Below are 15568 nucleotides of genomic sequence, written 5' to 3'. Positions count from 1 at the left end.
ATTTAGATCATAAATATACCTTGATTTTAAAATATAATTTCATTAATCACTGTGTTTGGCATGCAGTTATTTACTGATTCCTATTCCTAATAGAACTGTAGAGTTAGAGAAACACTACTTCTGGATTATCATGTTTACATCAATTGTAATCACCCCAAAATTTGAAAGGATAAATAAAAAATGACTCATCAGATTATATAGTAGGTAACCGAAGGAATATTTTAGTTAATCTCTAGTAAATAGAGTGTTTTCAAACTCATCAGCTCTTTCTTGCATTCTGTTCAGTGTTCTTGTTCTCCAGCTGTGTTCTCTGTTTCCCCTCCTTGGGCCACACTTTCCAAGATACAACTATTAACAAATGTGTATGAGACATACTTCATGTTCTCAGTAAAACCTTTTCAACAAGAAAACAAAACACGGAAATGGAAATTACAGGAATAAACAAAACCCAATGCTATAAAGGCCGAGAACACAAAGACAGCACATTCAAGGTCATTGATTTTGTCTCCATGGGAGCCTAACTGGGTTTAGTGATTGTGTAAAGTTTGAGGTGTGTTTGCTGGCCACAGCCTATGTACTAACTTTGAATTGTTTATAGTGATTTTTTGTTACAAAAGTTAATTGTACCAATTTAGCACCATAAAGCAGAAAATTTGAAAACTACTCAGATTTTTGCAATGATTTTTAGTGTTAAACTACTGAGAACTTAGTATGCAGAGTTGACATGATAGAAGATTCTTCTAGGTGTTTGTCTCTCAGAATCAAAGGACTTATTCTTGGATCTGTTCCAATTACATGAAAGAGAACAAAAAGAAACAAAAGGCAGGAAGGACTGACTGAAAAGTCTCATGGAACCACATATGGAGCGTGATTGAAGGAGACATAGCCAATGCTCAGAGGGCAATCCCCAGGTTCTCTACATATCTTCTTTTTGAGTCCACTTTTACCTCGCCTGGTATTCCTTCATGCAGGTCCCATCCTTCTCTTTGCAAGCTGGTTTCCTCTCTTCATAATAAAAACAATGCACCCATTTTCACATTACTTACAACTTTGCTTCGCCGTGTCTTTGTTTTGTCACTCTGTTTTAACACAGAGCGACTTTCCCATCACAGGACTCTTTGTAACCTGAACTGAGGTTCTTTTTTGATGGACTCAAATTCACTTTTCCCCATATACATGTATATAGATGTATAATCTGTTGTTGAACATACATACAGCAACACATGCACCAAGTCAATAATTCTAGATGTATGCTTCAATGACATGGGTTTCGTTCTTCAAGGTGAGTAACCATTATTTTTCAAAATTGGCCTTCTCTAGTGACAGGCATTCACTGCTTGCTAAGGTTCCCATCAAATTTGTAAGCTATTGCTGCCAATTTGCTTTCATATAGACAGCGCTTAAAAGGTCATAATGCTTCACATTCTCTTTCAAGAATCTGGATAGGTCATATCAGTTTGTAGTTGCTTTTCCTGTGTCTTCTAGGGTCCACCTGGAAGCAATTTGATATCACACTGAAGAATTTGGTAGGCACGGTTGACTGTGTTTTCAGGACACATTAAGTTAGGAGAGAAAATTAAACTTGAACAAATTGAATTAATATCACAGGTTAATAGAATAATTTGGAAACTAATGTTTTTAAAACTCAGAGAGAAAGCACATGTACGTGGTAATCAACACCTCTAGAAAACAATAGTAAAAACAACTCAGGTGAAGACAATGCTTAGCAACTTACCTTTAAGTTGCCATGATGAAGTAAGACTTGAAAATTAGAAAACATTATTCCCTTTTTTTCTGCTCTCCATTCCTTAGTAGCCCCCATCCACCTTAACTATTAGGTGCAATAAAAGTCAAGGACAGAATTGAGTTTTACACTTTTAGTATATCAAAATAACATCTGCCAGATGGTGGGCTTTCACATTTGGAATGAGAAGACAGATATTTTTCTGGTCTGAAGTGTGCTCTTCCTGTTGTAGACATCATCATGGGGCCACTCTTGGAAAATAAAGGAGAGAAAATGAGACATCACTTCTGGTTGAGTGGGAGTCAATGGGGGAGGAAGATGGCTGGCGATGGCTCCCAAGGGGTACTCCAATTTTCAAGTGTCTTTCCTTTGTGGGACAGACACTCTGGAGCCATCTAGTGGTGTACCAACATTAAAACAACATGTAAAGAGGGACCCACAGTTAGACTTAAGGAAAAGTCCAGCTCTGTGTTTATCTGCGTTTTCCCACATAGCTCTATCACCATTTCACCACAGCAGATCCTGCTGCAGCTGTCCAGATTCTAGATGTCTCATTCCCTCTGACTGCTGCTTCCTCCAACTCAGCTCTAAGGTGTAACATAGATAGGGTAGAGATTACAAACAATAGCTATGTAGAAAATAAATCCATTAGATGCAGTAAAAATGCAATGGAAATGATCACCTCTTGCTATTAGTTCTTGGCTCTTTCATTGATCCACTTATTTTCAAATAAACACTTTGGGGCTGAGGTTTGGTTTCCAAGGGTACATTAAATTGCTTTAAACTATACGTAGTCCTCCATGTCTACTGGCTGTTTATGGGAACTGAGGAATGTAACTATTCAAAGCATTTTTGGTGGTGGTGGTGGTCCCTTTGGTCCCTGAAATGAAAACCCTCTCCTTCTTATAATGATTTGAACTGGACTAGACAGGCATTCAATACTTGAAAGAGGTTTTCCTAAACACGGCATGGATAGGTTTTTCTATTCATTTTATCTCATTTCTTTAATTTGATGAACTCCACCAGGCTGTAGGGAAGTGGGTCTCGATTGTGAACATGCGTGAGAAACATCTGTTTTGAAGAACGAGTATCAAGTCAATTCCCACTTGTAACAACCCGAAAGGGAACAGCAGCAGTGCTGAGATCTTTCAGGGAGCAGATTGGTCCACCTTTCTCCCTCTGAGAAGATGGTGGGGACCCAACACTCAACATCAGATCCAGAGTTAACTGCTTAGTCAATTGTCACAAGAACTCCTGTAGATTACTGGGTCCTACACTCAGTTCTGCCTTTGGTAGGTCTTGGTTAGGGTCAAAGAATTTGGGTTTATAAGTTCCCAGGAAATGTTGACACTGTCAGTCCACTTACTGCATTTTATAGAATCAAGGCATAGAATTTCACCTTTTATGGTTGAACTGACTTAACGAAAAGACTCAAGCTTTCCTCGCCCTCCCGAAACCCTGAACTTCAAATGTGGAGTAAGTTTCATTGTTGGGTTTTCTCTTCTTTTTATCCCAATAAACCTGACTTTTAAAATAAAATCCTTCATGTAATCTCTATGCATAAACCAGATAAAAATGCAATTAGAGAGCACTAGCTCATATGTTCTTCTTTGTCAGGCCCCTCACACTTTCTCAGAAAATACTGAATCCCAAAAATTTGATTTGAGGATAGATGCAAACTATGTCCTTCAGTTCAGAATTATCTCCTTTAAGAACCCAACATGAATTTGCAATGATTATAAATTAGAAAAGTGCAAGGTGGGTTAAAATATTTCATTACCTTGACGATACTCTAAACCAGCAGTTTTTAACCTATGGGCCACGACCCCTTTGGGGGTCAAACAACCCTTTCATAGGGATCGCCCAATTCATAACAGTTGTAAAATTACACTTTTGAAATAGCATTGAACATAATTTTATGGTTGGGGGGGCACCCCAATGAGGAACTGCATTAAAGGGTCACGGCATTAGGAAGGTTGAGAACCGCTGCAGTCTAAACTATAGTCCTTAATGAGCTATCTACTGGAATATGTAACATGAAAATAATGATCTAATATAGCTATTTATCCTTTCCGAATGAGTTCTTGTGTCTAAGCTATTATATTTGAGCAAAATGGCCGCAGGCTTGGTGCTGCTGGGTGTAGAGATATTACTCAGTCCATACATCTAAAGTCAGTGCAGTTTTTTTTCATGGTTCTGAGACTGGTTTTATTTTCCATGGGTAGAAACCAAAAATAATCGTGTTTGTACTAATGAACATATGGACTCATTGCTGTTGTTGGAGTTTGTAAAATCTGTCCATGCTCAGAGCAGCCCCAGGTCCCACAGATCCAAACACTGCCCAGGCCTCACCACACTCCCACACGTTATGCTTGTGCCCATTGTTGCTGCCACTATGTAAAGGCATCTTGCAGAGGGCCTTCCACCTCCCTAGCAATATGTCCTTCTCCAGGGACAGGACTCTCCTGATAATACGTCCCAAGTGCCAAGACAAAGTCTCACCCATGCTTGACTCTAAGGAGCATTCAGGCTATATGGCTTCTAGGACAAATCTGTTTGCTCTTTTAACCGTCCACAGTACTTTCAGAATTCTTGACCATCATAGTTCAAATGCTTTCATCTTTCCTCCATCATCCTTACTCAATGTTCAATTTTCACATGCATATGCAGCAATTTAAAATACCATGGCCTGGGTCAGGTGTACAGTAGTCCTCAAAATAACATCCCTGTTTCGAGCTTAATCAGTGTATTAATACACGTTTCCAGTGCTCAATCAGAAGCATTTCAATCGGTCTCCTTCCTTTTCTGGAGCCTTGTTTTGACTCATGTTTTCAGTGGAGCTTGGGCTTCTTCCTTTGTACCATTGCTCATATGTTTCCTGTTGAAAGAGTTAAATGTGAACCAGATCTTCGTGGTAGAGTGACTGTGTATTATTTCCATCTTTTTTACGCCTTCTATCTCATTCAATATATATTGTTTGCTCATAGAATCCTTGCATACTACAACTCAAGTTTGGACGTTTTCTTTAGGTTTTCATCTTAAAATATACTTTCTGTCTTTTAACTCTGGGTCTTTATGCATTTTAGTATAATTTTTAAAAAAATTGTCTCTTTAAAATTTTATTTTATTGTTTTCTTTACATTGTACAATGTATTGCTCTTTAAAATTTCCTCTTTAGCTCTTTGATTTCGCCATTTCTCTTCACAATTCTACAATTAAGAGCAAGTGGCATAGTCGTTTCTGAGCCCCATGAACACATTCAAGTCAAAGAGAACAATAAAACTAAAGGCAGATTTTCATACTTTCTGTCAGTCCATAACAGAATCCTTACTTGTGTTCATCTGGGTAGATGACAGAAACAAATCTAAGGAGACTTTGTGTGTATAAAAAGAGCCTCATATACAACGGCAATTTTATATTGAAAAAACATCCCAGGCCAGTCCAGATCGAGTCCTTAAGACCGATATTAGCCCATATGTCTGATACCAATCTATAAAGTCCTCCTCAGATTCACGAATCATATGCAATAACACCGAATGCAGAAAGATCATAGACCAGGGTGTGGGAAGTCTTGGGGATCCAGTGGCATTATAAGCATCTCAGCACTGGCAGGGGTCTCCGTATGCTTCCTCCATTTCAGGGCATGAATGCAGTTCCATTTGTCTTGTCAGGTGCAGTGTCTCCCAGGGAAGGGGCAGAAAGAGAGTTTGTCTCCTGCCTCCTAGGAGGAAATGCAGGAGTTCCCCGAATCCACAGAAGTCCACACAGACACAGAGGCCTTTGAAGTCTTTGAAGTGTTACCCATGATTTGTTATGATCCACATCACCAGTGCCTTTGAATATTAGGAACAACAAAGTACCAAAAATCATTTGAACATTACTGACTTTAAACTCAAATCCATTTGATATAAGCAATGATATTCAGCACTCATCTGTCAGTTTGTTGTACTGTGTTGGTCTGAGTGTTTTTTTGTGATGCTGGAAGGTATGACACCTGTATGCCAGGCTCACCCATTGTGAACAGATATCAGTGGAGCTTCCAGACACAGACAGACGAGGAAGAAGGAACAGGCAGATAGCTTATGAACAGTTAGCCCCTGAGTGTGATCTACAAGAAGCCTTTAATCTGAAATCATTCCTAAATTGTTGGGTCATCTTGGCATATCAAATGAGCACTCAGTGAGATTGCAGTGCAGTGAATTGTTCAATATGTGTCCTGAAAGTGAGAAGCTCTTGAAGCACTTGCTAATGAAGATCGCAGCCTTCATTATGGATTACAAGTCAACGTAAAGAAGACAAACGTTCTCACAACTAGACCAATAGGTAAGATCATGATAAATGGGGAAAAGATTGAAGTTGTCAAGGATTGTGTGTTGCACAATAAACTCTTATGGAAGCAGCAGTCAAGAGATCAAATGGCAAGTTGCATGAGGTATATCTGCTGCACAAGACCTTTGTAGACAACTGCAAAACAAGAATGTTACTTTAAAATGAAGGTACTCCTATTCCAAGCCAGGATATTTTTCATTCCCTCATATCCATGTAAAATTTAGATATTGAATATGGGAGACCAAAGAAGAATCAATGAATTTGAATTTGGTGCTAGAGAAGAATATTGAAAATACCACAGACTCCTCATAGGACAAACTGGTCTGTCTAGGAAGAAGTACAGCTTGCATTCTCCTTGCAGGCAAGGATGGCAAAACATTGTCTTACATAATTTGGACATATTTTCAGGTAAGGCCAGTCCCTGGAGAAGGACATCATGTTTGGTAAAAGGGAGGGAAGCAAAAACTAGGACGGCCCTCAATGCAATGGATTGACACATAGCTGCAACCATGGACTTGGGCAGAGCAAAAGTTGTGAGGATGGTGGAGGACCGTGCAGTGTTTCATCCTGTTGTGCATAGGATTGTATCCAACTCTATGGCACCTCAAAGCAACAACTTCTAAAGATAATCTTTGTTACTTATTCCCTCAATACCACCTTCCTTTTCTAGATGTGTTTTTAAAATGTCCCAGCAACCTTAGATGATCTCCTTGGGCTGCACAAGGGAGGAAGGTCCAAGTTGAACTAACTGACTTAAGGCAGGGGTCAGACATCCCTCCACCCTCCCTCCTCCATTCCGACATGAACTATTCCTCCCATGACACTCAACTTCTCTCCTGGAGTCTGTAACCCATTGCGATGACCACATAGAAGTCACAGACAAGACTCATGCTTAGCGGGTTTTACTGGAGAAGTTAACAAGTTACCCCTAGCCAGAATTAAAAACAAACAAGCAAACCAAAAAATCCCCAAAAACATTTAAGACTCAGTCATCAGTCCAAAGAAACTCTTCTTCTCAGACAGTAGACAAGACTCTAAGCTTCAGCCTGTCAACTACATGGTCCATTGGCCTCTGCCTCTATGGGCCAGGGTGCCTACCTACTGCCCTGCTTCACAACCTCATGGGCTCCTTGCTCCTCTTCTGCTTCATCTCACGGTGACCATGCCTCAGTCTCTGGTCTCTGTCTGGCTTTATACTGTGGTCTCTGTGTCCCAGGCTCTGGTGCCTCTGGTCTTGGCCTCAGTTACTTTGGGTAGAGATCCCAAATGTGCTCTACTCTCTTAATGGTCCCAGGATTCTCTTTTTGCTTCTGAGATAGCTCATCCTTATAGCCAGATGAATGACAACTCAAATTGTCTAATCTTTTCTATGAGGGTTACACACACACTCTAATTTAAACCATTACCCAATCATTTGGTTTGAGTTATAGAGACTTGAATACAATAACTAACTGACATTGAGTTGATTCTGACTCATAGTTACCCTACAGGACATTAGAGAAATGTCCCTGTGGATTTCCACGACTGCAACTCTTTACAAGAGTGGAAAGGCTCATCTTTCTCCCTTGGAGTGACTGGTGGTTTGGAACTGTTGTTCTAGTTATTAGAAACCAAACTAAGAAAGTTCACTTCACCCACGAGAGTAGATCTACGTAAGAAGGTGGGGGGAAGATACTCCTACTGATTGAATTTTATGATGCATCTTTGAATATTTGTCAGGAGGATTTGTTATGGATTACCATCCTGCTGAGCATAAAATGAGCCATCTCTGGAGCAGGAAGGAATATCTCAAAAGAGAAACACCAAGAAAGGACCATGTCCTTTGAACACCAAGACCCTATGCATTGAACTGCCCTCATCAGGAGACAGTTTTCAGCGGTAGGAAAGCAGCAACAGCAGGACCGGAAGCCAGAGTATGAGTGAGAGAGTGGATTTCCCAGTCCTTGGATAAAGATAACCTTCTGGGTTTGGTTGTTGGTTTGGCAGCAGGCCGGCTTGTGGAGTGGGCGCCTCTAGGAACTCAATTGGGGAGCTGTGTTTACTCATTCCCAGCGCTGGAACCGAGTGCCTTCAGGTTGAGGCTTGCAGTGGAATGGCATGGCTTTGGGTACTTTGTGAGAGCCCTAAAAGAGGCTTGTACACATTGCCAGAGCAGGACAGAGAGCAGATTAAGTGAGAGACCGACCTCCAGGGACAATCAAAAAAAGGAAAAGAAATTGTCCTGTGTGAACAATTGTATGCTGAGCATTTCAAACCTAAATAATAAACTGTTAACTTCTCTTATAAACCCCATACTTGTGTCTGCGATGAGTTCTATGTGTCCATTTCAACAAAATTAAAGATCCACACTGAACAGCAGAAAGTGCTGTGAGAAGGAAAGTCGGTGTTAGGATCGGTAAAGAACTCTGAAGAGTGGACACCTGTCTTCCCTTTGGCTTGTCATAATCAGTCTTTGGAGCCAGATAAGGTCTGATGTGGCCTCCTACAATTTCCTTAGTGGTGACAAGGATGGGATTACCTCTGAGTAAAAAGATAAATGACACAATGGAAGCAAAAAGAATAATAGCTGAAGCCAAAGGAATTAATCAATGGGTTATGACAGCGTTTCCCAAAGTGGGTGCTACTACCCCCGTGCAGCACTGGAATGACGGGGGCGGGGGAAAGACCTGCCAAAGCAGACATGCGCATTCCATCCGGGAGTATGCATGACAGCACAAATGCGTTAAATTGTAGGTTGTGGACCCTAGGTATTTTTTTTTCTAAAATGAGCAGTTTTTCATGTATTTTAAAAATACATTCATCGGAATGTTTAGATTTTTTTTAGAAACCCTGTCCACTGCAGAGTGTGGGCAGTGGAAGATTAGGAAATGAAGATTGATTGCCCACATTGACATCATCAGGGAATAATGGAATTAAAACAAACAAACAAAAAAAGGCAAACCACTTCACTCAAGTTTTATTGGTCTAGCGTGCCCCACTCTTTCTTTTGCACAATCAAGAATTACCGTCCCTCTCTCTCTAACTGCTACTTTGACACTTGGGAAAGGAAAGATAAGAAAGGTATTTCCCCTTGGAAGTAACTGCTCAGTTTTCTATGAAAACAATATTAAGGTATTTTAGAATGCTCAGAGGAAATCTGGAGTGTTCCACACAAATCCTCCAAACCGACAGACCTATGATTTGTCAAAGGTTGTTACAAAGATGATGCCAAACAAGCATCATCTTTGGGGAGATTTTATTTGTGTGATCAATTCATATGTGGACAGGTCTTCTGGTTGGCATAGCAACTAACTGAAGTTCATTGAACTTTCAGATGCGAGCGCTAACAGTTGAGAGCTGAGTTTCCCTCCAAGGGGACCACAAAGCCTTTCTTTCTTAGACCTCATCAGCTGCCTTAAACTTAAAGACAGCATTTTCCTTAAGCTCACAAACACAGACATTGAAGATTTTGGAAGTAATATTATGAACATTGTTATACTATAAAATGCCATGATAAAGTATAATCGTTTTCTTCTATTTCCTGTAAAAAGGTTGAAATTAAAATTCAGCACAACCGTTCTTTTGTCCGTACATTTGTAAGTCTTTCAATGGTCATATTAGCAAAATCTTTTTAAGAATGAGGACGGTCCTTGATAAAGTCTGGCAGCCCTTTTTCAGTGGTAGTTTTTAGTTTGGCTTTGAGGCTATTTTAGACATGGAGAATGGGAGGCCTTGACCTCTCAGAGAAACTCCTCAGTCATCTGACTTTACAGTAAGCTTGTTGAGCAAAGAGACAGCCAACGGTTCTTCAGCCAGGAGCACCTATCGCGAGCCTTCCACTGTCACTAGTCTATAGAAAATGCAGAAATGCAAACTTGGTTCTGGTTTTTAAATAAATAAATAAATAGTACAATTTCTAAAAATAGACTAAAGAAAGAGATCATTAGTAAATAAGTCAGTCATAAAAGGACCAAAGCCCATCTTTCTCTTAGTTAATCTTCAATTTGGAAAACTTTACTATGAAATTTTAAACAGCGTAAGATATTAAAGGTCACGGGTGGCCATTTTCCTTCTCAAAATGTAAAGCCTGACCAATATATATTTTAGAAAATGGTGTCATTTTTTTAAAACCACGAAAGAATCCTAGTCCATTCCAAGTTTACTTTTCCTCCTTTACGAAGCTTTAGATCTGATAGGAAAGAATCTAGAGAGTTTTGAAGTCTGTGACTCTCTCTAGCTCCTTAAATTTTAAGTTGTTTTGTTTTTAAAATTTATTTACATAAATCTTTTGTCTTTTGTTGAATATAATGCATTCAAAGGAAAACACATTCTATTTCCTTCAGCAGCCTATTTAATGCAATCAGTAGTGTAAAGTGTGTCACTAATTAAAGCAATAAAGAGCAGTCCTTTGTAACCTTCCCCACCATGTGAAGGTAATAGCCCTGTGTATACAGTATTGGTGCCTTAGATCCAAGGGAACCTGAGTCCTCGCCAAACATTTTGGAGCAATAAAGCTTGCCTTTGAAAAGACATACATTAAGCTCGGTTCTCCCTAAATAAACAAATCCAGTGAACTATATATATTTATAATATTTCATATACATGCGATATATATCACATTAGTGTGTATGTGTATATGTATATAAGGTATGGTATGTGTGTGAGGAAAGAATTTTATAGCAAGAAAGCGGCCCAGAGAATTGTGGGATCATGTAAATCCAGTCCCGTTCAAGTCCGTGGGTCAACTGGTGGCTTGTTTTCACTCTAGTAACTGATAAACCAGGCGGACAACAAGACTATCACGCTAGGACGCAGGAAGATGCAGCTGGGAAGCCATCGCTGCTGGATGCAGAGGTGAATGAATCTAAAGCAACTGGTCAGTTGGCACGCTGCCTTGGTCCTCAGGGGTGGCAGGCAACGTGGTAGGCTGTTGACTCGAGTCCACAGAACTGGATGTCGATGGCGCGATGCAGGGTCCAGACCAGCAGGCAGAGAAGAAGCTCCTCACCGCATCTAATTCTGTGGCTAGGACTGTGACTGGCGCTGCGCCAAGAGTAAGGTGTGACTCACCTTAAACTTTGCACAGCTTCTCGGCTGCTCAAAGCGGAGTCCATCATGAAGTTGATGACATTATGGTAGATCATACCAGGAAATTTGAAATTGCTCAGAAAAAATATAGACCAGGAACGGATTTACTTTTTTTAATTCCAGGAAGACGGGTTGACATTGGGTGCATCTAAAAGGAAATAATCGGTGGCCATCAGAAAAACCCCCTTCTAGACTAGGGAGTGGAATGGAGCCCAGGAGTACAGAGCCTGGTGTGTTCACTGAGGTTACAACATCGTCGGGAGATACGTGCAGACAGGGAGGGTGCAGCGATGAAGAGACGGGCTGAGTTTGGACAGGTTCCATCAGCACCCATGACATAGCCAACAAGGGCCAGGGATGAGAAAGACAGAGAGACTGGTTAGTCTAATATGCTGAATGGAGACTGTATATGGTACTATTGACCTACTTTGGGCGTCAAAGAATAAACTACAAGAGTTCAACTGCATGGAGAGAAAAAATAAATATTTGTTAACAGGAACTGGTTTAGATTGGTACAACTTTATGGCTTTCTCTGAACTATTCATTGCTTACAGATGCATCTGTTCAGAGTTCTAAAGAGGGTAGAAAAAAATTTTCAGACCAAGAAGCATGCTTGTCTCCTCTGAATACTGATTTGATAGTAAGGACAAGGTGCATAGGAGCTCTTAAAAAATGATTGGATTAGGGGAGTGGTAAGGATATGAAGTGGCTGATTTGCATGTTTTTTTGAGGGTGATGCTATACACTCCAACCAGCTGGTGGGGTGGAAGAGCCTCACTGAATAACTTAGTGTTCTTCTTATGTATCTGGGGAATAAAGTGTGGGAGACAATGCTGATAGAATTATATGGTTCAGTTAGAAGTATGTTGGTTGACAGCGTTAATTTTATTGGAAAGCTGTAATTGTAAAAGTCTTAAGTTTAAGAGTTAGCTAAGAGGGAGACATTGCTGGACTGAAGTACAGTGGTCAAACCTAAAGCTCTTTGGAAGTTTGCTATATCTCATGAAACCCAAAGCAATGAATAATATTTTCTCAGTTCACTTTCTGTCATATGTCAAAAAATGGTAAAGAGGAGAAAAATTATAGATTCTGACCAGATCAGATGGACCTTTGAAGTAGAGATGCATGTTTGGTACCTGTGAAAACACACTGAGGATTCTGCTCTCCTGATGACCTGATATTGATTGACTGATTTGAACTGGCAAAATAATTAGAAGTAGGGAGTTTTTCTCCAAATATAAAAGAAGCACAGCTAAAATACCCAGAGAGTGACCTGCTGGGCAGTGAAGTACTTAATTTCCCTTTTCTCATATATAGTCCTATAAATCTCACACAGCAATTGGGCGAACATATGCAAACAAGATGTTAGTTGCCAAAACGTGGATTGGACAGCTTGCTAGCAATGCACATAAGGTGCACATAACCCTTGCAAGAGTGGGGCCAGGCAGACGAGATGTATGGAATCCTATCAAAGAGATTGATCCATTTTGTTATCCATTATGTTTAAAGAAGGCGGTTACAGTGGTTGTGTTGACCCAAGAGTGGGAGAACGAATTGCCTTCAAACACTGGTTTGTTGGTATACAGTCCCTTTAGTTACTTCACAGAACTGGGCGTGCAACCCCATGGGCTGAGAGAGAGCTAAACTGCTTCAAATTGAGGATTACTGACTGTAATCCTTTGTAAATAATGTGTTGTCAATTTGAGAGTGAAGAGGGGGAATTTAGCCTGTCAATCAGGTCGCAGCTTGATGACCTCATTTGGAGGCGCTAAGGAGATAAAAAGCTTGCTGGAGGCGGGACACACAGACTTCCAATGAGACATGCTTGCTGACAAGACACATGGAGCAATGCTAGAGCCCTGGAGCTGAAGGAGCCATGTGGAGACCCCTGCCAGCCCTGAGATGCCTCTACTGCCACCGGATCCACAAGACTTTCCACTCACTGGCCTGTGGTCTTCTTGCATTGGGCATCATTGCATGTGTTTCATGAGTCTGAGGAATTTATGGATTGGCATCAGACATATGAGTTAATATTGGACTTATGGACTTGATCTGAACTGGGCTGGGATGTTTTCTCAATATTCAACTGTTCTTGTATACAATGTTCTTTCTTATACACATATGATTGTCTATGAATTTACTTCTCTAGTCAACCCAGACTAGCACCCTGACATAGTTAGGGTGTCTCTAGGCACTTACTGGTAGAGTTAAATAACTTTGTAGCACTTGCCTGAGCATGGCAGGGGTCAAGAAGCCAAGGTCTACAGAGAAACTGGGCTGCTGTCTTGACCAAAGAATTGTATCCTTAGGCAGTCCTGATGCTGAATTGTAATTTGGTACTTCCCTAGTAAACTCTAAATTAGTCATTATGGTCTGAGAGCTCTGTGTGACCATTGCAACCAAGTATCAAATCCGTCCGAAAAGCAGATAGTGCTACAGGAAGGAAAGCGAATGTCAGAACTCATAAAACATTTGGGAAGTGGCGGTACATGGGACCGCTATCTCCTGGAATCAGCATCGTACTGATATTGACGGTGATTCTCTCTCCATCCTCTGAAGTTGGGGGAGTGGTGGTAAAATGCCCCGTACCATTTTTCCACTTACATAGCGGGAATGCTGAGCCAATAATTTCCTTAAGGAGTATCCTTGTTACCTGATGCTCATTTTCAGTTTACAACCCCAAAATAATGTCTATTCAGAAGAAAGCCACACTAATGATCAACACAAACTTCTGAATTGCTGTTATGTCACAGAAAGCCTTATTAGTTCAGTAATTCCAGTTGATCTACCAAGATAATATAATCATATTTAATTTTTATGAAGTACACAGCAGTGAAGACAAATAGCTGTGGGTAAGAGTCGGACTGCTTTGATGGGCTTTATGTCAACTTGGTGGGCCAAGACTCCCGTGACATGATTTTCTATAATGTGGTCAACTACATAAGGGGCTCTTTTGAGAAGCAGCAGCAGCTGTGGGGAGACTCCTTAATCCATTCCCAGCCTTGATACCAATAGAGGGGTTTTCACCCAAAGGGTAGGCTACTGTTAGTGTAAATTATCTGTAGGTGGAAGCTAGACTTGCGCTCTTAGAGTTGGGTCCTGCATCTGGTTTGAGGGGCTCCTGTTACACTGCCTGCCAATCCAAGGAGTCATTAGTGTGATTCTTACCTTGGGTTCATCCAGCCATGCTCCTAAGTGCTCAGCCCTGCATCCACCAGCCTGTGGCCTTCCTGTTTCATCTGCCTGCTCCCTGTTCATCGGCACCTGCAGCTACAGGAGTTAGTCAGGAGGAAACATCAGCTTACATTTGATTCATGGACTTGAATTTCAGGGGACTTACCCATTTTTACAACTGTGTAAGCCATTTCTTGATATAAATATCTTTCAATACACATATGTGCACACGGTTTTTCATTGTTTTTTTCTTCTTTAGAGAGCCTAGCCTAACACAACATTTAATCACATGGTTGGCAGTTCAAACCCACTAGTCACTCCATGGGAGAGAGATGAGACTGTCTGTTCCCATCAAGATTTACAAAGGCTCAGAAATCCTAGAAAAGGACTCACTAGCAATGAGCTTGTTTTGGTTTGTTGGTTTGCTTTTGAGATACAGTAGTGAATATGAATTCAGGTGGTGTTATGTTTAACTCCTGTGCTGCTAAGCAACTGCACCTGGTAGAAAGACCTATCAGTACAGAGAATGCAGGAAACACATCTGACCTCTTTCAGCTTTCATAGGGGGGAGCCTCCACCTCCTCACTAGCTCAAGGCTGATTAGCAAAGGCCAGATATGCCTCCACTCTCCCTCCATTTACAGTGGGGTGTGCAAAAAAATCCCTGCCACGGAATTCAACTGCTCTAATTCATCACAATGGCCACGCGTATTTCACAGACAACACACAATTAATGAGATTGATTATGAAAACCAAGGTAACAAAATGGTATGAATAGAGTTATTTCATCTGCAATACTTCTTCTCAGGCTTCCTCACAGCTAAGTTTTCTGGTTTTGGATTGACCTCTGTTTCAATGGGCCAAGAAAACTGCCTGCCACTCTGCCTCAAAGTCTTAGCACGGGTTCTCAACTCTGTCCCAGGGCCTCAACTTTGCTACCTCCAACTGATGGCGCAACTTCCTCCGGGGTGGTTCTGCTTTCTTCATGGTCACGTGATTGAGATTCTTCCCATGCTATTGAGACGACTCACTCTTACACACCTAGCAAAATGACCATTCTCTTTTATTAGTGTTTCACATACCCCATTCTCATCGTCCCACCCAATTATTTGGTAAGAATTGCAAACACATGGATAGAAGAACTCAATTTAAATAATTTCACTTCATCACAAGTAGTCTGCTTCTGTAACAGTTATAGCATTAGAAACCCAATGGGGCTCTTCTGTGTCATTAAGGGTGCTAGGAGTTAGAATCA

The sequence above is a fragment of the Tenrec ecaudatus genome, chromosome 4 (genome assembly GCF_050624435.1).
Source record: "Tenrec ecaudatus isolate mTenEca1 chromosome 4, mTenEca1.hap1, whole genome shotgun sequence".
In the NCBI taxonomy this organism is placed as follows: domain Eukaryota; kingdom Metazoa; phylum Chordata; class Mammalia; order Afrosoricida; family Tenrecidae; genus Tenrec; species Tenrec ecaudatus.
Note: the sequence above shows the minus strand (reverse complement) of the source record.